Source organism: Oryctolagus cuniculus, chromosome 1, assembly GCF_051225735.1.
Source record: "Oryctolagus cuniculus isolate XC-2025 breed Fujian yellow rabbit chromosome 1, ASM5122573v1, whole genome shotgun sequence".
Taxonomy (NCBI): Eukaryota; Metazoa; Chordata; class Mammalia; order Lagomorpha; family Leporidae; genus Oryctolagus; species Oryctolagus cuniculus.
In genome coordinates, this window is record NC_142867.1 from 195,894,145 (window position 1) to 195,918,514 (window position 24,370).

General features: G+C 42.6%; 2 long non-coding RNA genes across 3 annotated transcripts in view; both read left to right on the plus strand.

Moving 5' to 3' along the window:
• The window catches only part of LOC138844500 (uncharacterized), a 34,838-nt gene extending 32,297 nt beyond the window's left edge, over positions 1-2,541 (plus strand). The window contains exon 2 of one of the 2 annotated variants that reach the window (XR_011380377.2): positions 1,370-2,541. This is a non-coding gene — a long non-coding RNA (uncharacterized LOC138844500). Of the gene's footprint in view, positions 1-1,178 lie in introns of both variants that reach the window. The other variant, XR_016224188.1, reaches the window with a different exon arrangement.
• A 13,445-nt stretch (positions 2,542-15,986) lies between these two features.
• LOC149128796 (uncharacterized) lies at positions 15,987-16,848 on the plus strand. Its single transcript, XR_016224189.1, has 2 exons — positions 15,987-16,137; positions 16,510-16,848. It is a non-coding gene; the product is annotated as an uncharacterized LOC149128796 (long non-coding RNA).
• The last annotated feature ends 7,522 nt before the right edge of the window (positions 16,849-24,370 follow it).

Here is a 24,370-nt window from a genome sequence, read left to right on the forward strand (position 1 = left end):
CTTATTTCTGTCCTAAAACTCTAACTTAAGAAAACAAGGTATAGGCATGGAATCTAGTGGTCAGATGTCTGTATCCCACATTAGAGTGCCTGGGTTCAATGCCTGGCTCAAGCTCCTGATTCCAGTTTCTTGCTAATGCATACCTTAGGAAACAGCAGTGTTGTCTCAAGTAACTGGGTTCCTGCCTCTCACTTGGGAGGTCTGGATTATGTTCCTGATTCCTGACTCTGGACCTGGCCCAGCCCTGTTTGTTGTAGACATTTTAGGAATGAATGGGATCTCTCTCTCTCTCTCTCTCTCTCTCTCTCTCCCTCTTTCTCTGACTCTATTAAGTAAAAACAAAAAAATTAAAAAACAATCATTGACTCTAATAAGTAAAAAAAAAAATCTTTAAAAACAATCAGAAATGTACACAAAGATTGATGTTTATCCCAATTATAATGGATTAGATAGATAAATGTGTGCATGTGTGTAATGGAATATGCAATTATCTAAAATAATTATTTAAAACATAATAATAGGGGTGAGCATTGTGGCACAGTGGGTTAAGCTGCCTCTGGAACACCTGCATCATACATTGGAGTGCCAGTTAGAGTTCCAGCTACTCCACTTCTGATCCATCTTCCTGCTAATATGCCTGGGAAGGCAACAGATGATGCCCCATGTACTTGGATGCCTGACACCATATGGGAGACACAGATGGAATTCCAGGCTCTTGGCTTTGGTCTGGCACAGCCCTGGCTGTTGTGGGTATTGAGGAGTGAACAAATGGATAGAAGATATTCTCTCTTTCTCTCTTTTTCTCTCATTGTCTCTCTCTCTCTCTGTGTTGCTCTGCCTTTCAAATAAACAGTTTACAAATATATATAAGAAAAATACTTATAAGCTTAAGAAAATACAGCCTACAAAACATACAATATGTTCTTAACAGCATATAAAATATAAGCAGAAAAACAGACTGAAAGGAGAATTCAAAAATGTTAAAGTATATGGCAAGATAATACTAACATATTTTTCTTTATATTTCTGAATATTTTAAAATTTTTCCATAAAACTATGTATGATATTTATGACGAGGACATTTTTACTTTATTTTAATGGGCAATGGAATAAAATGACTGTTACCCTAGGGCACCTTCTGGCACCAGCTGAGTTGAGTGGTGTGTCCTGCCTTGCAGCTGTCATTGCTGTCACTGAGAAAAGGCCCTTTGTGGCTTGGAGGAGGTTTTCTGGTCCTTCACAAACAGTCTCTTTCTAAACACCCTGCTTGCTCCCTGGAGTTATGTCTCTACTTCTTGGATCCAGAGACACTTCTGTCACCTCCAGTTGGATGCGTCACCCCAGCCTGGCCATCACTCTGTGTCCACAGGTGAGCTGAGAACCCTGGCATGCTTATTTTGGAGAAGATCTTAACAGGGGAGGAGAGGAGACTGCATGTTGAACTGACCTGTCAAGATGCACTATCTGTTCTGGGTGGGACCAGACCTGTTACTCCTGCATTCCCTGAAATCCCAGAAGTCTGCCTCATGCCTAAAGAAGAGCAGAAGTGAGAGAGAGCAAAGTACACGGGATCCATAACGCTCAGTCTCCAGAGGTGGCTCTTTCACATCTGAGCCTGCCAGTTCCCTTCATGCTCAGTGGAGAGATCTTCACATCAACGTGATTTTCTACCGCAAATTCAGCCAGTTAAGTCCTTACCTTTTCTTCAGTTTTTTCTATTACTTTTCCTTTTTGCTGTGTTATTAGAAATGTACATAATTTTGGAGTATTTCTGTGTGAGTTTGGGTTTTTGTCCTACATCTCTTAATGGCTGTGTAGCCATTTCCCTAATAATTTCCTCTTTGGAGTCTGTCCTCTCTAATCACCTCCTGGGAATAAGTCCTGGGGACCCAGTCCTGGCAGGCTACTAGCCTTGGTCAGAATGGTCGCAGCCCAGTACTTCATAGTGACATTTCAAAAGGCCACGTGGTTTCCTTTGGTCCTTTAATAAGCAGTATGAGTTTTTTCAGGGAAAACAGAGTGGCTGGGAAGGATGCCCAGTGGAGAGGAGGCAGGGCTGTGAATTCTGACTGTAACCTCACGCACATTTGCAGTTCTGTCTCACTCTGCATTATTAGGCATCAAAAACCCCTGTGACAGGGAGTCAGGTGGAGGAAACCTTACAACTAATGGCTGTTCTATATTAGTGGCTGCACAGCATATTTTAAACACATTCCTGGATTAAAAGAATTTCACACATTATAAGACCCATTTTCCCAAAGGAGACAGGAGTAAACAACACAGCATCTTTTGCAGGGATAACTGGTAAGTGTTTTACAATTGGCTTGTCAGGGAGAAAAGAAGTCCTGATTTGGAAATTGCATTTGCAGATTTCCATGGTGTAAGGACTCCTATGATGGCATATTTTAAGTTTCCCAACGGTTTAAAATCTGGCTTTAAAAATCCCTGAAACCTAACAGTCAGTCGTGTTTTGGGAACTCTGAGAACCAGTTACAACATGCCACTTGAGCAGGCATGTGATTGAGATGGGACTTAAGCTTTGAAGAGAGAAAGAATTAGAGGGAAGTGGGCTCTACATCCAATCTATCTTTGGGGCATGTGGTAGAGCTAACATGCTGTCTCAGAGTGTAAAAGACAGTGATTGTCAGCAGACTCATAGAATGGCAGATGTCCTAAACAGCACTCTGGCCTCAGAATCAGCCCTTAAGGCATGTGGATCTGGCTGAAAAGCCTATGAGAGTATTTCAGGCATGGAAAGCCAAGACACTCTGACCAAAAAAAAAAAAAAAAGCCTAAATGAAAGATCTCCGCGAGTAAGATCCCAGTGGAAAGAACAGGTCATCGAAGGAGGAGGTACCTTTCTCTGAAGGGAGGAGAGAACTTCCACTCTGACTACGACCTTGTCTAAATATGATCAGAGTCGGTAAACTCAAAAGGCTTCCATAGCCTTGGCAACTCATGACAAGAGCCTAGGGTGATTACTGATGCCATAAACAAGAATGTCAATTTGTTAAGTCAACAACAGGAGTCACTGTGCACTTATTCCTCATGTAGGATCTCTGTCCTTAATGTGCTGTACATCATGATGTAATGCTATAACTAGTACTCAAACAGTATTGTTCACTTTGTATTTCTATGTGGGCGCAAACTGTTGAAATCTTTACTTAACATATGCTAAACTGATCTTCTGTATATAAAGAGAATTGAAAATGATTCTTGATGTGAATGGAAGGGGAGAGGGAGTGGGAAAGGGGAGGGTTGCGGGTGGGAGGGAAGTTATGGGGGAGGGGGGAAGCCATTGTAATCCATAAGCTGTACTTTGGGAATTTATATTTATTAAATAAAAGTTAAAAAAAAAAAAAAAAGACAGTGATTGTAGTGTCTGTCGAAGCACCGGCTGCAGGAGGGGCTGCGTCTCCTCATGTGCATGCACAGCCATGCAGTGGGGTCAGCCCTGGAGCAGACTGTCTGAGCATTGTACTTGACTTCAGAGCCCCGGGGCACACCTGGAGCTTCTTTAATAAAGCCCTCTTGTGTTCTGAGTAGAATGGATTCTCTTATTTGCAAATAAGAATCCTAGCTGACTCTGGTAAGGAACATTTTGTTTGAAGTAGAGATGGATACTTGCGAACAGAATTACATACTGCTGCCATTCAGTCTGTCTTTGGAGTTTCAGATGTTCTATGTGGGGGGGGGGGGGGTGAATTTCAGCTTCATTCTCTCTCACCTGCTCTATACCTTTTACTCAGATTACTCTGCAGCAGAGTATGTAGGAAGAATTCAGCTTTTAGTGCAATGAAGCTCCTAATAAGTGTGCCTGAAAAACCTAGAGAGAGTAAATAGTAAATCCCACCTCCTCGGCAGGGCCTGCTCTCTCATCCACATGGTGTCAGTGCACAGCCCCTGTGAGGAACAGCACAGGTACTGTGCCAGACCTCCATCATGGACATTTGATAACTTCTCCCAGATAATTAGCTCCCTGAACTTTGCCTTAGGTATTGCTCGAGCACCTTGTGGACCACCCCCCTCCAAGGTACCTGAAATGCTTGTTAAAAATGATTGCTGCCTTGTAGACCTCCTGAGTCAGAGCCTCTAGGTACACACCAGGAATGTGTACAGTTTCAACTGGTGTTTATAATTTTTGAGAAAGAAAACTTCTTATCAACATCACAAAAATGCGTTTTTTTCTACCTACTACATAGGTATATGACAGATACAAGTAGATGTAAAAGTTCAACAGGAAATACTACAGCTAAAACTTAAACAAAAAATTACATGTTTAGACATGGCAAACATAACATTCTCATGAGGTGTTTAATAAAATATTTTAACCTCTAGTTTTGGGTCAATAAAACACTCCAGAATGCCTAGGAAATGTGAAGAAGGGTTGAGAGGAAGCCAGTTCATTTTGCTAAAAATCAGTATTGTTCCCCTTTTTCTTTCCATGCTCAGAAAATTCCTCTCTCCACAGAGGAAGTCGTTCCCAGATCCTCTGGGAGTCTTCCCAGAGTGCTCTATCCAGACATTTACAAATACTGCTGCTGCTTATCATTCAGGAAAATATAGTGAAGTCAAACATAGTAACTAATCATAGGGGCCAGTGTTGTGCCCTGGCAGGGAGGGCTGCTGCCTGCAATGCCTGCAACCCATATGAGTACTGGTTCATGTTCCAGCTGCTCCACTTCCTATCCAGCTCCCTGCTAATGGCCTGGAAAGGCAAGCGGTAGATGGCCCAAATGCTTGAGCCCCTGCTACCCATGTGGGAGATCTGGAGGACACTCCTGGCTCCTGGTTCCAGCCTGGCTCAGCCCTGGCCATTACAGCCATTTGGGGAGTGAATCAGCAGATGGAAGATTCTCCTCACCCCTTTTGTATCTCTCTCCCTCTCTCTCTATAACTCTTTCAAATAAGTAAGTAAATCTTTTTCAAAAATAACTAGTCTTTAATAATCTATTTTCAGGGCATTCAGGACAACATGCTAAGCAATTTGAACATATTATTTCACTTAATTTTTACAACAGTTTAAGGTGGAAACATAACCCGTTTTAGAGACAGGGAAAGTAGATGTGAACAAAGTATCCATGGAGAGTAACAGCAGTCATGAACATACCCGTTGTCTGTGACCTGAACCATCACAAGCTATGTGTACTGTAAAGTGACTAAAGTATATAAGGCAGAATGAATTCTATTGTTGCCATCTGATTCTGCTGTTGTCTTTATTAAAACCCATGTAAAAGAAACTTCCTAAGGCTTCTCCTGACCAGAATAGTTCTGGGTGTTTGTTGAAATCAGCTCCTAATTTCACCTCCTCTGCTCTCATGCTTTTGCAAGTTTCATAGCAACCAAGGCCCTTCCTCTGAAGCAATATAGCCTAGGACTGGGTTCAAATCCTTACTGTACGACACCTGCAACCTTTGGCAAGTTAATCGACCTCTCTGAGCCTCTGCTTTATTCATCTATAAAAAGATGATGAGTATCCTTGTTTGTGTGTGTTTAAGATTTACTTATTTGAAAGGCAGTGTGACAGAGAGAAGAAGAGAAAAAAATCAATTTTATATCTTGTTCACTCACCAAATGCCCAGAACATCTGAGGCCAGGCCAGGTTGAAGCCAGGAGTCAGGAACTCCAACATGGTCTCCTACATGGGTAGCAGGGGCCCAAGAATTTGGGCCATCTTCTATTGCACTTCCAGGTACACTAGCAGGAAGCTGGATCAGAAGCAGAGAAACCAGAACGCAAACTGGTGCTCTGATATGGAAATGCTGGCATTGCAGCCTTAAGTTTAACCTGCTGTGCCACAGTGCTGATCCCAAGATGAACATTCTTAATTCACAGGAATAATAGGATTAAATGAAGACAACGTTTGGCAAAGGTTTTGGCAAAGACTAAACACTCAATGAATTATGGCTGCTTGGACTGTCACCAGAGCTCTCATCTTTTCCTAAATCACTGAATCATTAATTCCTTTATACATAAGCCTCTTTGACAAATGTTTCTTGAGTCCTGTGCCCTTGCTGTCCTGACAGAGACACTGGGAGAGGGAGGGTGTGGTTGTGTGTCATCCGATCTCAGCTCACCTTCTAACAGCAGAGTTTGCCAGATGCCATGCCACGCCGTAAGGAGACGCAACCCTAAAGTGGGCCTCAGGGTCAAGCTGTCTCTTTCCAACCAGCACAGCATGGTTTCTTTTCACATGGGAATAAATAGGAACAGGAAGTTTCCCCTCCACTTGTGTCTTCTCTTCCATCCTTCTGCCATCTCCCATTGCCTGGCTCTCTGTAGTTCTCCATATTGGCACTATCCTGAAACTGTATCCATAACAGAGAATGGCAGGTGAAGTCTGCCCCCAAAGTCACACTGAGGAATAAAACACAGATAAAAGGTTATGCCTACTTTTATGAATGAGGAGTGTCAGACTGAATGACAGTTTGCTAAAGGAATGTCATATGGATTGCCTTTTCCTACATGCCCCTCATGCCTCTCAGTTTGGCTTTTTTTCAGTGTTTTGACATTTGTCTGAAGAAATGGATTGTTTGATCTTTCTGGATTTCCCTCTCAGTGATAATGGAAGAAAAGAAAAATGTGAATGTATCATTTTAAGGCCTCACATCACTGATTGCAACTATAAAGACTGATAAAAAGATCCGAATACTGCCTCTACTTCCAATCTGGCTTCCTGCCAGTGCACACCCTGGGAGGCAGCAGGTTTTGAATCAAGTAGTTGGGTCCCTGTCAGCCTTATGGGAGGCCCAGACTGTTCTAGACAACTGGGGAATGAAGCAGTAGATGGAAGTACGCTCTCTCCCTCTCTCTACCCCTCCCATCATTTTGCCTTTCAGACAAATTTTTTTTTAAAAAAGGAAGTAAGAAGGATAAGTTTTACTATGCTCTTTAGTTGATACACTTACCATTTATTGTGTCCTATATATGTAGCTACAAGCCCCCTTGCCCTCAAACCCCATGGACAAGTGCAGAGTTTTTGAACCTCAGTACTACTGACATTTGATAAGGAATAACTCTTTGTTGTAGAGAGCCATGCTATGCATTCTAGGATGCTTAGCAATATTCAGAGCCTCCACCCATTGGATGCCATCACTATTCCCCAATACCAAAAATATTTCCAAACATCTCCAGATGTTCATGGGTGGAAAATTGCCCCTGGCTGAGAACTACTGCACTACACAGATACGTGCAAGAATACCTGTAATATGGTGGGAAGGTGTTAGAAGGTAGAAACATATCTAGCACTATAGAAACACACTCTACCAGGAAAAATGAGGAAAACTTCACAGAGGAGATGACAATTGAGCAGGATTTAGAGCTTTTGTTATCAGAAAAAAATACTTATTTTAAACTCAAATTAGGGATCTTATACAACTAATATCCTTTGGTTTAGAGGAGACATTTTTCTGCTATGAAATGGGACAAAAGTGAGCTGTAGCAGGGAGCTTTTTGAAAGTTCTTGAGTTTAAGACAACTACATTCAATCCTTACCCAGAAATGCTGTGCACACGACTGCTGCTATGGACTAGATGAGGTTCCCTGGCTCTCCAAGTGTCAACCACTTGCACCTCTGCAGGGTAAGAAAAGTTCCAGCTGAAGCTGTGGCTCAGATGCTCACGGTGTCAGACCTGTTATGCTAGACAGTCACAAAATGCTGCTGTCCCCTGTCCCCAGAGGTGGGCGAGGACATAGGAGCCAGTGTGCTTCTCATTGACTTTTAATGGTGATAACTGTACAAGGAATATTCAGAGCCTCCACCCATTGGATGCCATCAGTATTCCCCAATACCAAAAATATTTCCAAGCATCTCCAGATGTTCATGGGTGGAAAATTGCCCCTGGCTGGAGAAAGACCTTTCAGATGATCTAATACTCCACAACAGCAATGAGAACACTGGTCCCCAGTTCTGCAGAAGCCTTGAAAATAGAGAGCCTCAGTAACTTTGAGTTCCAGTAGCTCAGCAGTGGCAGGAGGGGACAGAACAGGTTTGGAACTTCCTAGAAAACAACAGAGAATTGCCACTAACTGACCTATCCTTGGGAGCTGTCTGGAAAAGTCCCACTTAAAGGACATCTCTTTATTTGACCCAACTCACTATGTAATCGGTGAGAAAAGCCAAATGCCAAATTCTCATATTCCCAGACATTTGTAAAAAAAAAAAAAAAAAAAAAAAGCGCAAATGTTTATCATAGCTGCCAGAAGTTGTGAAACCAAATGTGTCAAAAAAGAATACAGAAAAAACCTGAAAACAAAAATCTGGAAATAAAATGTTCATAGGGAGCTTTTAAAAGCTGTAAGTTAGCCCTGAGAATCTAGAAGGCCACACACGTATGCACAGCTGTGCACATCTCCAAGAAATGCCAAAGAAGACCCTAATCTCCCCTTATGACTGCTGTGAAGCTCTGAGCAAGCAGGTGGTGAAAGCTAGGGTAGAACTGTGAATTACCTGAGCACTGAAAACGTGCTCCTAATATATCACAGAGCACCTTAACAAAAGCCTGGGAGATTTCTTCATTAAAAGACTTAAGGAAATTTCTGTCCAATCATATAGTTGATCATCAAGTTAATCAACTAGAGATTTTGTCACACAAAATATACAAGTATACATAATTAGTCCATGGAATTTACATTTCAAGAACAGTATTTTCAGACAAATGGCACAGGGACAACCAGATAGCCATATTCAAAAGAATCAAGTTGGACCCTCCTTTACTCCATATACAGTATTTTACTCAAAGTGGATTGCAGACCTGAATGTAAGAGATAAAATAAAAACTCTTAGAAGGTGATGGTTAATTTATGTGTTGACTTTACTGGACTAAGGAATGCATAGGTAATTGTTAGCATTATTTCTGGGTGTATCTGTGAGATGTTTCTAGACAAGGTTGGTATATGGATTGACAGACTGAGTGGAGAAGACCTGCTCTGAAGGTAGGCAAATACTTGCAGACATCTGGCGTTCTGGATAGAACAAAAAGAGGAATCATTCTCTCTCTCACTGTGTACCCCCTGGATCTGGAATATCCTTCCCTCCACCTGAAAAATCAGAGCCACAGGTTCTCTGGCTTTTGGACTCAGGGTTATGCACCAACAGTCACCTGGAGTTGCAGCCTCAGACTAAGAGCTATACCATTGACTTTTCTGGGTCTGAAGCCTTTGGACTTGACCTGACACATGGTACCTGCATCCCTGGTTCTCCTGCTTGCAGACAGCTGAGTAAAAGAAGCCAGACGAAAAGTGTGTCCATACTCAATGATTCCATTTATATATGCACTGTAATTTGTTGATAAATAGATGTAGATTGCTCCTTGATTAAGCATCAGTTGGCATATAATATGGCTGAAAACAGTATATCAACAATAAAGCAGTGATGTCACCATCCATAAACTCAGCTTTGGCTGCTAAGTTTTTTTTTTAACCAGTAAGTTATTTAACACAGTAATTTTTCTTATGGCCTAATGAATTCAATGTAGATCTGAAGATATAACTTTTGTAGGAGAGAATCTGGCTTAAGATATATGTACACATTAAATTCTATTGATTTCCTTGTCAGCACTTGATATGCTGTTATTATCACCATCTTCACTATAAAATGTATCCATGTGCTTTATTTCTCTTTTTTTTTTTAACGTTTTTTAGGGAGAGAGACATACAGATAGACAAGATCCACTAATTAACTCCCCACATGCCCACAATGGCTGGAGAGTTGGGCCAGGGCAGAAACCAGGTGCCAGGACTACAATCCAGGTCTCCCATGTTGTTGGTAGGAATCCAATTACTTGAGCCTTCATCATTGCCTCCCAAGATCTGCATCATCAGGAAGCTGGAGTCAGGAGTCAGAGACAGAAATTGAATCCAGGTACCAGGTATGGGATACCAGCATCCTAACCGCTAGGCTAAATACCCACGCTCTGTCCATGGGATTTTTTTACTGGGCCCTTGCCACCGAGTTTAGAGCTCTAAAATTAAAATAACGGTTGCAGTAGAAGCAACACTTCTCCACCAGAATGAAAACGGAAAAGTTAAATTGCCTAGGAATGCTGTGAGTGTTTCAGGACTTTTCACACCTTTTTTTTCAATTTCTTTTTGCCAAGAGTGTAAGTTCCTTTCATTTGTCTCTGACTACTTGGGTTGCCATGGTTTTCTAGCTTTTGCTACTTCTAGAAATAAACAACCCATTAGATTTATGTCATTGTTAATTTATCTCTATGTACAACATAGGTGATTTGTAGCCTGAGAAACACTAGATATCCTTAGTCTCCCATAGTGAAAAGTTGGCACCAGAATGTTATATAAAATGGTAAGTTCTATTTAGGAGAAGTGACCTCAAGAAAAGGTATTGTTTCTAATTAGAATGTCAATTTCACACACATCTAGAGTTGCTAAATGCAGTTTATTGTATGAATCTTTTTTACTTTTAGTATTATCATATATATGGGCCCCTTTTCTTTAGAGAAGATAAAATTAGCCCAGATTGTTCCCTAAAAATGCAAATTCAAATATAATAGACTCCAACTGATTGAGATTTTCTTAAAAACATATTTACTTAAAAATTATCTTTAAAAAAAATTATCCAGATGTTGGGACTGGCACTGTGGTGCAGCAGGTTAAACTGTCACTTAGGATGCCAGATCTCATATCACAGTGCCAGTTAAAGTCCTGGCTGCTCCACTTCTAATCCAACTTCCTGCTATTGCATCTGGGAAGGCAGCAAATGATGGCCCAAGTATGTGGCCTCCTGCCATCCATATGAGAGGCCTGGCTGGAGGTCCAGGCTCATTGTTTTATTCTGGCCCAGGTTTGGCCATTGCAAGAATTTGGGGAGTAATCCAACAGATGATCATCTCTGTCTCACTCTGCCTTTCAAATAAATAAGTCTTTTAAAAAAATTATCTATAGGTTCTTTTTTTTGAGGTGTTATCAAAAGCCATTTAAAACCTAGTCTAAAATCCACTGGCGATGAGTCTCCCAAATAACCTCAGCCTCACCCCAGTTTTCTCTCTCACGTCAGTCCCACGAAGTCCAGGATCGAAATAGAACCGAATCTCAAAAAATATAAAATAGCTTCATAAGTACTAACAAGAAAGGTAGTTGGGGGACAACTTATAATCTCTCAGGGGGTCAGGTTTTATTTCCTATCTAGAGAATCTTTGAAGCTCCTCAATCAAGACTATATTAGCTTTGAGTGTTACACAAAACAGGTGCCCCAGATCTCCACACTGGGACCTTCCCATCCACCCTCACCACAGCCCCACCACCATCATGTCTACAACAGCTGGCCTCCAGGCATGTAATACCTGCCAGTAACTCAAGGACAGAGCTTCTGCTCATTTTTCTTTGCATCCTCAGCACCAACCACAGAGCCTAGTCTATATAAAGATTTCACGTGTGTCAAAAATACATGGGACTAAAATGTTGTTGACTGCATAATAATTATAAAATATGCTTATTTTGTGTCTTATAATCATAAAGACATTTAAAAGGCCTGAAGAGGCAAGGAGAAAAAAGTGGTTTTAAGAGTTTTTTAAAACTTTTTGAATTCTATTCCATATTATATGAAAAGGACAACTCTGATGGAAATCATAGATTCAGCAGAAGTTGTGGTTAAAACTGTTTCTTTGGCCGGCGCCGCGGCTCACTAGGCTAATCCTCCGCCTAGCGGCGCCGGCACACCGGGTTCTAGTCCCGGTTGGGGCGCCGGATTCTGTCCCAGTTACCCCTCTTCCAGGCCAGCTCTCTGCTGTGGCCAGGGAGTGCAGTGGAGGATGGCCCAAGTGCTTGGGCCCTGCACCCCATGGGAGACCAGGAAAAGCACCTGGCTCCTGGCTCCTGCCATCGGATCAGCGCGGTGCGCCGGCCGCAGCGCGCCGGCCGCGGCGGCCATTGGAGGGTGAACCAACGGCAAAAGGAAGACCTTTCTCTCTGTCTCTCTCTCTCACTGTCCACTCTGCCTGTCAAAAAATAAAAAAAATAAATAAAAAAAAACTGTTTCTTTAAAGATTTGTAACTGAAAGATAAAACCTAGGAATAAGAACCTAGGAGAGAGAAAAAGAGAAGAGGAGAGGGAAAAGGGCTCTGAGGTGAAAACTTAGCAATTCCCAATGACCTTTAGCAGCTGATCCAAGGGTGGATGTTTGGCACAGTGATGAAGACACTGTATGTCTGTATCCCATATAAGAGTGTCTGGGTTCTAGTCAGCTATGCTTCCAGTTCCAGCTTCCTGCTAATGTGCAACCTTGTAAGCAGCTGATGATGGCTCAAGTACTTGAGTCTCTTCCACCTACATGGGAGACTTGGATTGAGTTCCCACCTCTTGGCCTCAGCATGGCCTAACTTAGGTTTTTCTTATCATTTGTGGAGTGAACCAGTGGATGAAAGATTTCCTCCCTCTCTCACTCTCCCTTTGCCCCCCCCCAATTCAAGTAAATATCCATCCACAGCTTTTCTGATCAATTGAGTATGAACCAGTAAGTTCATATAGCAGAAAAAAGGGGAAAGAATGTAAGAAAATTCACTTTTCCTAAAGGAGATACATGAATCTTCAGTGAAAAACAACAATAACACCGATGTAGCTAAAGAGAAATGTTTGAGGGACTAGGTCAATGTGTCCATCCCAGGCAAAGCCCAGTCAGTCTAATAGAAAGAGAGAGAGCATATCAGAGGAAAGTAGCCAAGAATCAGAATTTTCAGGGAAGTCACACACACACCTAGGCCATTAGCAAACCCAGGGAGCCGTTGAGAGTGAAGACCATGTGTGACAATTTGCGGTCCTCCCTACTGACTCTGGAACACAGACTTGATTTCTAATGTGCCCTGAATCACTTTGTCCTTCTATCCAACAAGCTTGTGTACAAAACATCATCACAGAGACACAAGGAAAACTAAGGCCTTCTGGGGTCTGCCTGGATCCTTTGGAGATGGACACAAGTAGCTACAACCCAAAGTAGAATTGGCAAATGCTCTAAGAGGAAGATAATACTTGTTATGATATCCATTAATAACCATTGTCTAAGCTGACTTACCTGAGAGAAATTCTCATTTATAACTTTCTAAATGTTTGCAGAATAAATGAGAACGATGAAGTGCTGCTCGCACTGGTCCATTTGTCGTCACTTTTTACTGCCACTCATCTTCAGGTCTTGATTTTGAAGTCAACTCCTCCAAAACATTTTTTCCTTGATCTTCTCCAGGCCCATGTTACATGCTCCAAGGCACAAAAAATTTCTATTATTAGAGTGATTACTACACTGTATCCTAACTACTTGCTAAATTTTCCATCCCTCTAGTTAAGTTAAATTTCGTGGAGGCAGAACTGTACTTGTCTGGGTCACCTGAATCCCCAAGTTTGGTGCATTGTTGGCCTGCAGTGGATGGTTTATATGGACTGTTCCAGCCATCAGTGCAAAGTACATTTAATGAGCCTCAGCAAAAATCAAGGTGGAATAACATTGAGTGACCAAACTTCTCAAGAAATTTAACTGGACCTGAAAACAGATTCAGACATATTTTCCATACACAGTAAATAATTCAGGGCAACAGGCCATGTACCTCATGTGTGGAGAGCAGTTCATTGGCACCAGCAAAAAGGCACAAAGAAAATGGAAGTAGAGAGATATTTTGAAACTCAAAATTATCCAACATTTCCGTGATAGTTTCCCCAAAATCACAATACCTTTTAACTGAGTCACTGATGAAAAAGAAAGGGAAAGCATGCCTTGACTTTTCTTCCTCTCTGCCTACTGCCTTTTGGAATTCTCTAAAGGAGCTGGCAACAATCGAGAGAACATTGAGGAAGAAGGAGTATGAATAATCCCTGCACTTCAGCTTTTGGTTGTCAGCTCCTGACAGAGGATCAGAGTCATGCCCAAGGCTTGTACAACCCTGCGGAACCAATATCCAGGATCTGTATTCAGGGAGTATTTGTAGCTCTGAATCCCCACTACTGGATCCCGATTAGAAGGCTTCCCCATAGGCTGCCTCACCACCTTGGAACCAGGCTACGCTGGGATGTTAGATCCGATGCCCATCAGCATCCCTGGGTGTCATACACACTGGACAGCCGCTAAGCATGACTCTGAGCAGCCGTTTTACCACTGGATGCAACAAAACAAGCAGAGCTGTAGTTGCCAATGGAAATGCTCCCGTTTGATCTGTATCAGTGACGATTACCTTTTCTACAAGCCTGTCACTGCATGTGATGCCTCATTACATACACAGCCTCTGGCAACATGGACAAGGCTGAATCCTTGCCCAAAAGCAAAACATGCCAAAGCAGATCAAAATATGAAGCAGTGGTTCCATTGGTGTGGAGAGCAAATCACAGGCACAGACCTCTAACTTCTTTCTTTGTATCATTAATTTACAACCTAACTGGATACCGCATCACTGCCCTCTGCTGCTCAAACTCCACCCTCATCCCTGTTCCTCCAAACTATTATCACCGCCAAAAGCCCCTCAGATCTCGCTCCATCATACAATGTTAATCATTGGATTCTAGCACAGAAGCAATGGAAAAACAACAGGACATCTTCCATTTCCAAACAGAGCCTGGGAAAGCATCCCTCTGCTAACAAATGTTTACTTTCAGATACTCCCAGCTACCCCCTGGTGGCTCATATGCACACCCAGTTGGAGAGTGACACTTGCCAGTGTAGAGCAGCTGCTTCTCTGAACCACCCTCACAAGGTTGCCTCAGCTCAAAGCCAAATTGTGTGGTGATACCCACAGATTGGTAAAGAATGTGAATAATAATAACAAATCCCCATGAATAACTCACCTCTATATAGCAAATCATGGGAAGTCAGCACCAACCTGCATGCAATTTCAGCTCCTTTAACCAGCACAACTGTGAGCATGTTAAGAATTTTGTTATAAACATCAGGTGCCTTTCTTAAAGCACTGATGAGAAGCATAGGACAGGGTGACATCTCCAGGATCTCATCGGAATGCAAGTGCAGTTCTCTTGGGCAGGAAGGCACCAAGGGGTGACCATCAAAGCTCCCAGCTAGAATGAATCCACTTTCTCAGGGAGAGGGAGAACAAGGACTGCAGGTGAGTCTTACTGAATCCACAGATGTGAAAGAGGACTGATCACAGATCCTGTTGGGACTGATTCTTAGCTTTGTAAAAGCCGGCGCCGTGGCTCAATAGGCTAATCCTCCACCTTGCGGCGCCGGCACACCGGGTTCTAGTCCCGGTTGGGGCGCCGGATTCTGTCCCGGTTGCCCCTCTTCCAGGCCAGCTCTCTGCTATGGCCAGGGAGTGCAGTGGAGGATGGCCCAGGTGCTTGGGCCCTGCACCCCATGGGAGACCAGGAAAAGCACCTGGCTCCTGGCTCCTGCCAGGATCAGCGCGGTGCGCCGGCTGCAGCGGCGGCCATTGGAGGGTGAACCAACGGCAAAGGAAGACCTTTCTCTCTCTGTCTCTCTCTCTCACTGTCCACTCTGCCTGTCAAAAAAAAAAAAAAAAAAAAAAAAAAAAAAGAATAGTGTGTTTCCTATTACCAAAGTAATTCATGTTCCCTATAGAAATGCAGGAAAGCATGAGAAGAAAAATAAAATGGCAATAATCCATGCTCTAAAAGTAATCATTCTTAAGATTTTAGTGCAATTTCTCCTTTCCCAGGGTGTGTGAATATGTGTGTATTTTAGGTTCCAAGCACTATTTTGTAACTGGTGTTATAATTAATAAAGCTGCCACAATAATATTTTTAAAAAACTACATATATGGGTACTAAAAATTGCTAGCATTTGTTGAGCCAAGAACCTTGCTTTATTCTCTCAGTCTTCACGAAGACTCTCTGAGTTAGATCCTATTAGATTGGCCCATTTTACAAAGGACAAAGCAGACATAGAGATCAGCTCAGTGGTGACTCTCTTCTGCTTCTCCTTTCCTTTCTCCTCATTGCCAACACCATTTGTCTTCCAAGCGGACAGAACACAGCTTCAGCTGCCTTCTCAAATTGCAGCAAATGAGGCAAGCCTGGGCCTGTAAAAGCAGTCCCCAGGCAGCTCTTTCTGGACCAGCTCTCCCTGGGTAAAGCAGATGTGCCTGCCATGCAGCCTCCAGGTCTCCACCGACAGCCTCCTGATGATTTCCTGCCCACCAACACCCCAGGGTTGGAGCTGGGCCCAGGTTTGTCTTAGTGTGGGGGATTCACAGTCCTGTGTTTCTATGCAGTGTTCCCTGTGTAGCATTTTCAAGTAACAGTTGATGGCCAATATTTCAGTCTTGCCAGGATCACAAATTATATTCACCATACTTCTCTTTGCTTAATCCTGTTCTTCCCTGCTTTTGGTCTCTTGTTTTGAATTATTTGTCTCTTCTTTCTTTTCCCTTTCACTCTATCTTCATTTGTTTCTAAGAGACAGTTTGTTCTCCTCCTTTCTTTGTTCACTGTACCTTTTTCCCCTCTCATCCTGGACCCTTCCACCTGTGAATGATTTCACAGATTCATTGTCTGGGGACATCACTCAGTATAACAGGTCCTGTTCTTTCTCTCCTCAGTCTGACATATTCAAGCCTGCTGCTGGTATATGAAGGAGCTGAAAACACCACATTTAACAAAGCTTATCCCATCCAGAAGAAGCCGCCAGCTGCCACACACAAACATACATCCCCCCACCAAGGGAGAGCTGCCTTCTCTTTGACTTCCAATCTGTCTGCATTCTTCCTCGGTGACTTCCAGCTCTCATTTATTCCCAGTGTAACTGAAACCAATGTGGCACGGCTGTTGTGTTGAAAGACCTTTCCTAGAGTCTCTCTGTCAGCATTTTGCTTCACAACAAGGATTTTATCCCACAAATGCAAATGCAAGTAATATGTGCAAAAAGATTACAATGCACCCTACAGGTACCATCTGGAGTCAGATCTGCTTAGTTTTCAGACAAAGGCCAAGGTATTCCTGAGACATTTCACTGCAGTCCAGCCTGCTGCCTGGAAAACCAGGCCTCCTTTCACTCATCACCAGTGACTAAAGGGGCTCAGGCGCCAGGACTCTGCCAGCAGTTTCAGGAGTGGGGGGAGTGGAGCAGGTGGAATGTGATTGCTTTTGAATTCTGGGCTGACTCTCCAGCAAAGCTTTAGGGAGCACTTGTTTCTCAGTTTGAGTATATTCTCCTGTTTTTCCTCTGTGCCCTGTCTGCCCCAAGTTTTCACACATACAGCCACACACAAAAATACAGATCCAAGATTCAAGGATTTTGAAAATGTTCTCAGGCATAGAAACAAGCATTGTTTAGAACAGGCTGCTGCGGTTTGACCAAGTCCCCCAAAGTCATGTAGGAAGCCTAATCCTCAGTGGCACAGTGTTGAAAGAAGGGACCTTGGGGCCGGCGCTGTGGTGCAGTGGGTTAAAGCCCTGGCCTGAAGCGCCAGCATCCCATATGGGCGCCAGTTCTAGTCCCAGCTGCTCCACTTCCCATCCAGCTCTCTGCTATGGCCTGGGAAGGCAGTGGAGGATGGCCCAAGTCCTTGGGCCCCTGCACCCGCATGGGAGACCTGGAAGAAGCTCCTGGCTCCTGGTTTCAGATCAGCACAGCTCTGGCCATTGTGGCCATCTTGGGGAGTGAACCAGCGGATGGAAGACCTCTCTCTCTGTCTCTACCTCTCTCTGTAACTCTACCTCTCAAATAAATAAAATAAATATTTTTTTAAAAGAAAGAAAGAAGGGACCTTTAGGAGGTGATTAAGTCTCTGCCTTCATGAATGGATTAAGACTGTTATTGCAGTAGGATATTCATTATAAAGAAGAGTTCAGCCCACTTTTCCCCTCTTGCTCACTCTCTCTGTTTTCCTCTTTCTCTCCCTGTTGCTATGTGTTGTCTTCCACAATGTTATGATGCAACAGGAAGACCCTCACCCAGTGTATCCCCTTGACCTTGGGCCTCCCAGCCTCCAGAAGTATAAGCCAAAGAGACTTCCATTGTTTGTGATTTGCCCAATCTGTAGTTTTGAGTTACAGTGGCAAAAAAGTAGACTACTACAAACCATCAAATTGCTAAAGGAAAACACTGCAAGACACTGGCATAGGCAAAAACTTCTTGGATAAGACCCCAAGGCAGCATCATTAAAGGCAAAAATAAACAAATGGGATTACATCAAGCTAAGAAATACCTGCATAGCAAAGGAAACACTGAACAAAGCAAAGAGGCAGAATGGGAGAAAATATTTGCAATCTATACATCTGATAAAGGATTAATATCCAGGATATATAAGCAACTTGAGAAACTCAGCAATAGAACAAGCAATCCAGTTAAGAAATGGACTAAGGATATAAACAAGCATTTTTCAAAGGATGTGTGGGGAGCAACTGAGACTAGACTAAGTTACTGGAATTAAGACTTATTCTATGCATCTGCTCTCCCACAATATGGCTCTGGGGAGGAGTAAACTTCTACGCAGCTGCCTATCGCCAATTTGACTGATGACCTGCAGGAGCTGATCCTGCTCCTGATTGGAGGAGAGCAGCGTGCTCAGCGTGTGGGTAGCAGAGTTGGGATTGGTGGAAGAGGACTATAAAGGAGGAGAGAGACAACATGCACCAGGAACATCTGAAGGAACACCTGAGCAGCCCCCGAGAGAGCCGGCCGGCGGTGTACCGCTCCTCCGCGGAAGCGGGGAAAGTGGCAGGGGGTACCGCCCCTCCACGGAGGTGGAGGGGTCGGCAGGCAACCCGGGAAGGACCAGCAGCAAACCCGGGAAGGGCCGAGCAGACCAAAGAACAGCGCAGGGTCCTGTGTCGTTCCTCCGCGAGTTGGGGAGCGACAGGATGGAATACAAATGGCTAACAGACACATGAAGAGATGCTCAGGATAACTAGCCAACAGGGAAGAGTGAATAAAAACCACAATGAGGTTTCACTTCACCCCAATTAGAATGGCTTTCATATAGGGATCAACAAACAATAAATGAACAAATGCTGGTGAGGATGTGGGGAAAAGGGTACCCTAATCCACTATTGGTGGAAATGTAAACTGGTGTAGCCACTGTGGAAGACACTATGGAGATTGCTCAGAAATTTTAAAATAGATCTACCATATAAACCAGCCACCCCACTCCTGGGAATTTACCCAAAGAAAATGAAATCAGCATATGAAAGAGTTTTCTGTACCGCCATGTTTATAGCAGCTCACAATTAGCTCACAATAGCTAAGATATAGAATCAACCCAGATGTTCATCAACTCATGACTGGATTAAGAAATTGTGATATGTATAAATGATAGAATACTACTTAGCTGTGAAAAAAGAATGAAATCCTGTTTTTTTTCAACAAAATGGATGCAATTGGGAGATCATTATGCTTAGTGAAATAAGCCAGTCCCAAAAAGACAAATATCATGTTTTCCTGATTTGTGATAGAGTACAAAAAAAGTAATGTATATGGGTGAAATTGACACTGAGATTGATTATCATTCGTAGCCCTTGTCTGTAATCTTGAACAGTGGTTTTTCTACTTACTATTTGTTGAATTCTTTCTTAGTGGGGGATTAAGCTTGTGATTATAAAGTAAATTTAAAGTATGTGATCGTAAAAATTATAAGAAAAGAAGGAGGAGGGATGCTGGGAGGCAGGAAGTGTAGGGTGGGAAGTTATGCTCTTAAAACTGAATATATGAAATACATGAAATTTGTTCCCTGTATATAAATTTTTAAATATTTATTTATTTGAAAGGCAGAGTTACAGAGAAAGAGAGAAGAGAGAGACTCTTCTGTCTGCTGGTTCACTCCCCAAATGGCCACAATGGCCAGGGCTGAGTCAGGCTGAAGCCAGGAACCAGGAGCTTCATCCTGGGTACAGGGATCCATCTTGGGCCATCTTTGGCACTTGGGCCATCTTCAGCTGCTTTCCTGGGCTGGATTGGAAGTGGAGCAGCCCAGACTCTAACTGGCACCCATATGGAATACTAGTGCTGCAGACAGTGGCTCTACCCACTCTGCCACAGGGCTGGCCCCTATATAAAGTTTTGAAAAGTGAACTAAGACACAGGCTTTAAAAAAAAAAAACAACAGGAAGTAGAGAAGAGAGGGCTGTACAGCCCTCATGAGACTGAGATCCATAGAACTGCCACTTTACAGGATGGAGTTGACAGCATCACCTGAAAATAATGAGTGGTCCCAGACTACCTGTGTGACTACCTACGGGGTTTGCTTTCTAGAAGTAGATGCAATCTTGATCTGTCCTCTGAAATAACACTGGAGAGCAATTTCATGGACGTTAGTGTTGCAGGGGATAGTACAGGTCCCATTTGAATAATATGAGATCAAAATCATGTTTTTGCTTTGCCTGAACACACAGTCTGTCCACTGAGGCTAAATGATAGTGGCACCAGTCTGCTTTGTAAATAGGGAAGAATTTTGCATAATTTCCTCAAGGATGACAGTAACATGCAAAAGATGTGAGTATACAAATATTTCACTTAAGAGTGAGTGCACAGGATTAAGACAAGGTCTGTGGAGAGTGAGAGGCAAGGTTTTAAATAGCTACTGTTAGCTATAAAACAGGTGGACTGTAAATTCTTCTGAATGTAGGTTTCCTAAAACAGAAGAGATAGATACATTCCTAAAAACCTTATGCAGGGGAAGTCACTCAAATGAATGCTTTGTAAGGGAATCAATGCATGGAGAGGAAGCATTTGCAGACTAAAAGCCACATAACACACAGAGGTTACATCCTGACAGGATACTTGTTAAAAGAATCCATTTGCGGCTCCAATATTCAGGGTCAGTAATTTCTCAGAAAAAGGTTAATGGAAACAAAACAGAATTCAAGGCACATTCTCTCAACCAGCATGCAGAAATATAGGCAAAAATATACCCTTAGCCTATCCTTGGGCTATGGAATGCTAAATTATTACAACATTTTTTGTAGAGTTTACAATCCATTCAGTAGAGAACAGAAAGAGGTTACATGGGGCAAGGCTGAGGGGTATTTGTATATGCAATTCAGCAAGTGAATTCAATGACCTCTGGTCAGTTTCAACCTGGGGTTGCAATGGTTTCATGTTTGAAGACAGAGAATATGGGTGTATGGTGGCTTGATGGAGCTGAAGAAACTTTCTCAAACTGCCAGTCCCAGAAGATACTCTGAAAAATGTATTTATGTGTTACAGACCCACAGATGATCAAGAAATGACATCACAGAAGCCAGCATTGTGGTGCAGTGACTTAAGCCACTGCTCAAAACACACATATCCCATATTGGAGTACTGGTTTAAATCTTGGCTACTCTGCTTCTTACCCAGGCCCCCTCTAATGCATCCTGGGAGGCAGCAGATGATGGCCCAAGTGGTTGAAACACCCATGAAGGAGATGAAGGAGACCCAGGTGGAGTACCTGACTCTTGGCTTGGCTAGGCCAAGTCTTGTGAATAGAAGACATTCTCTGTGTCTGTCTGTCTGTCTCTCTCTCTCTCTCTCTCTCTCTTAGATAAAAACAAATAAATATTTTAATAGAAAAAGGATGCCATAAAACCTGATCTAGACAGCATTATTCTAGACAAACTGGGAAAATGAGAGCCTGTCTTGGGTTCCAGGGTCTAGAGTAGCTGTGTTCTTTGGAAAATCAGAAACAATGAGAGTCCCAGCAAAGCATGAAGTACCTAGCAACAGAAGATGTCAAGAAACAGTCTAGAGGCACCACAGTCCTGTGCTTCTATGAGCCTGGGAGGTCTGGAACAGGATGAAGGAGCAGACTTGTATCTGGAGAGAATGGAAAATCTACCCCTGTTCAAAATGACTTTTGAGGCCGGCGCCACGGCTCACCTGGCTAATCCTCCACCTGCAGCACCAGCACTCTGGGTTCTAGTCCTAGTTGGGGTGCTGGATTCTGTCCTGGTTGCTCCTCTTGCAGTCCAGCTCTCTGCTGTGGCCCGGCAAGACAGTGGAGGATGGCCCAAGTGCTTGGGCCCTGCACCCGCATGGGAGACTAGGAGGAAGCACCTGGCTCCTGGCTTCAGATTGGCGCAGCACACCGGCCATAGTGGCCATTTGGAGGGTGAACCAATGGAAGGAAGACCTTTCTCTCTGTCTTTCTCTCTAACTCTGCCTGTCCAAAAACAAAATGACTTTTGAAAACTACCCCAGTACTTAGGACACACAGACAGCCACATGGGTCAGTTACAGCAGGCATCACAATTCTGCAGTTGAAGGCAGTGCATAGTTCAGGCTGGTTCTGATGGCTTTTATTGAGGCTCACCACCAGCTGGGTTCAGAGTTAAGTGTTCACAGAAATACTCCATCTTCAACAAATCTTCAGATAAATAATATTTATAGAGCAGTGACATATTCTAAATTGTATCCTTCCAATAAACTAGAGTATTAGCTATATTGCAAGAAAATGTTCTAAGGTGCATGGTGCTCATCCTGTGCCCTTCACCTTGAACTCCTTCAACTGAGCAACTGATACTGTAAAGAGCATCCTTGTGAAAAGTATCATTGTGCTTAATAGAAGGGCATTATTTCATTACACAGTATCCTCTTCTTGAATCTCCAAAGGATATAATTTCTGCTCTTAGTACTACACATTATTGTTTATCTCTTAGCCCCTGGCTTGTTTTTATGCTATGGACTTTAGATCATATAGTTGTTCTTACATCCCTACTGGCATTCTCTGCTAGGAAGCTCCAGGCCAGATCCCTAATCCAACTTCAATTCACACTTTCTTGCTCTTGTTTTTTGAGTTTAGTTATGCTTTATCTGTGTTATCCAGTACAATTTTGTACATTGCTTAAAACTCTTGTTGTACAGACCAGATATGAACACATGCACGCACACATTCATATGTACAGATCTAAAAGGGCTATGACCAAATTTCTAGAATAGTACAGGCATTAAGGTTTCATGTACACTTAATTGAAATTAGTGAAATTCTTGTCGCCTGTTAATATTATTTCTTGTTAAAATTTATAAGTAACCCAGTTTTCCTGCTTCTCATTTTTATTAAGGAAATCCATTTTCAACTTGCCAGAAACCTGAATTTCTTTATTCCTCATTAGAGGAGCCAAGCCTTCCAACTTTTGTGGAACAACTTCTCCATCTATTGGCACAATTTAATATTGCAAATAATATCATGAGATCAAATGTCCCCTTGTTATTCTATGGAGATCCCCCCCCCATTAAGTCTCTCAAAAAATTCCTAGTATCAACAATTAAATGTATCTCCCCTGCCTTAACTCTTTGGCTTCAGGAGTAAATAAACTTACCTGAATATATATCAAATTCATGTGAAGCTTCCTGGATCACTGTTTCCATCTCCTAGAAAAAAAATCAAGCCAAAATTTCCAAAATGAGCTACAAAGGCATGAAACATTAATGTACATAGCAAAAAAAAACAGCTTATGATGCTACAATAATTTAAAATCATGTTTAGGGGCTGAGGGAATGTTATAAATGACATGTTGATCCTCATTTTAGAATAGTTTAAAAGTAACAAAACATATAGATAGTCAAGCAGATCAACCCATTTCATCAATATGCCTGATGAACTCTTACTAAATATTGATACTAAGCTAGTCTCACCATCCCTTACTCCACAGCAAACATCTGCCTTTGAGGAATCCCCTTCATCTGACATGGTAACCCTGCCTTCTCCTACACAAAGCACACCACCCTGGAAAATGCCCAAACCACAAAAGGATCTCAAAATCCTTGTGATGTTCCAGCCTCTCTATGACTCTATAGATGTGTTGTGAATTACCCTGCAGACCTGAGGTTAAACCCTACCAAGTACAAAGCCTTAGGCAACTCACTTTTACCTTTGTGACTTTCTTTGAATGAAAAAGAAAATAAGAGTAACTACCTTAAAGGGTGATTGTGAGGATCCAATAAGATTACATTTCAAAATATTAGTTACTCAATAAATAGTAGAGTTTAGTGGTAGCTGTAGTTGTTGCAAAAAGAAGAGACTTTGTCATATATCCCCATAATTCCTTTGATACTTCAACCCTTCTTATATTGAATCTCTGGCCTACAGAAACCTAAGAGGACCTGAAAGCAGGGATTATCACAAAAAATGAGAAATAATAGGATTCTGATGGAGACTGTGGAGTGCCTGACAGGAACAAGGAGCAGATCCCTTCTTTCTTCTCCAGTCTACAAGTTTCCTTCTAATTACCCTCCCATTGGTGGAGTCTCATAAGTACAGTCAGCAAAGTATAAATGTGGTATATTGAGTCCCAGCCACCGCAACACAGGGCAGAGGCCTTGGAGATATGACACAGCAGATTTTCACTAAATGTGATGACCAACAGAAAGACTCCTGGAATTCTAGTTTGTCAACTGGCACATGAAGAGCTTAGAAGTCACCACTCTGACCTGAAAAGTAGAGAGCTGAACACGTTGAAAAGTCAAAACTCTTCTTAGATTCATCT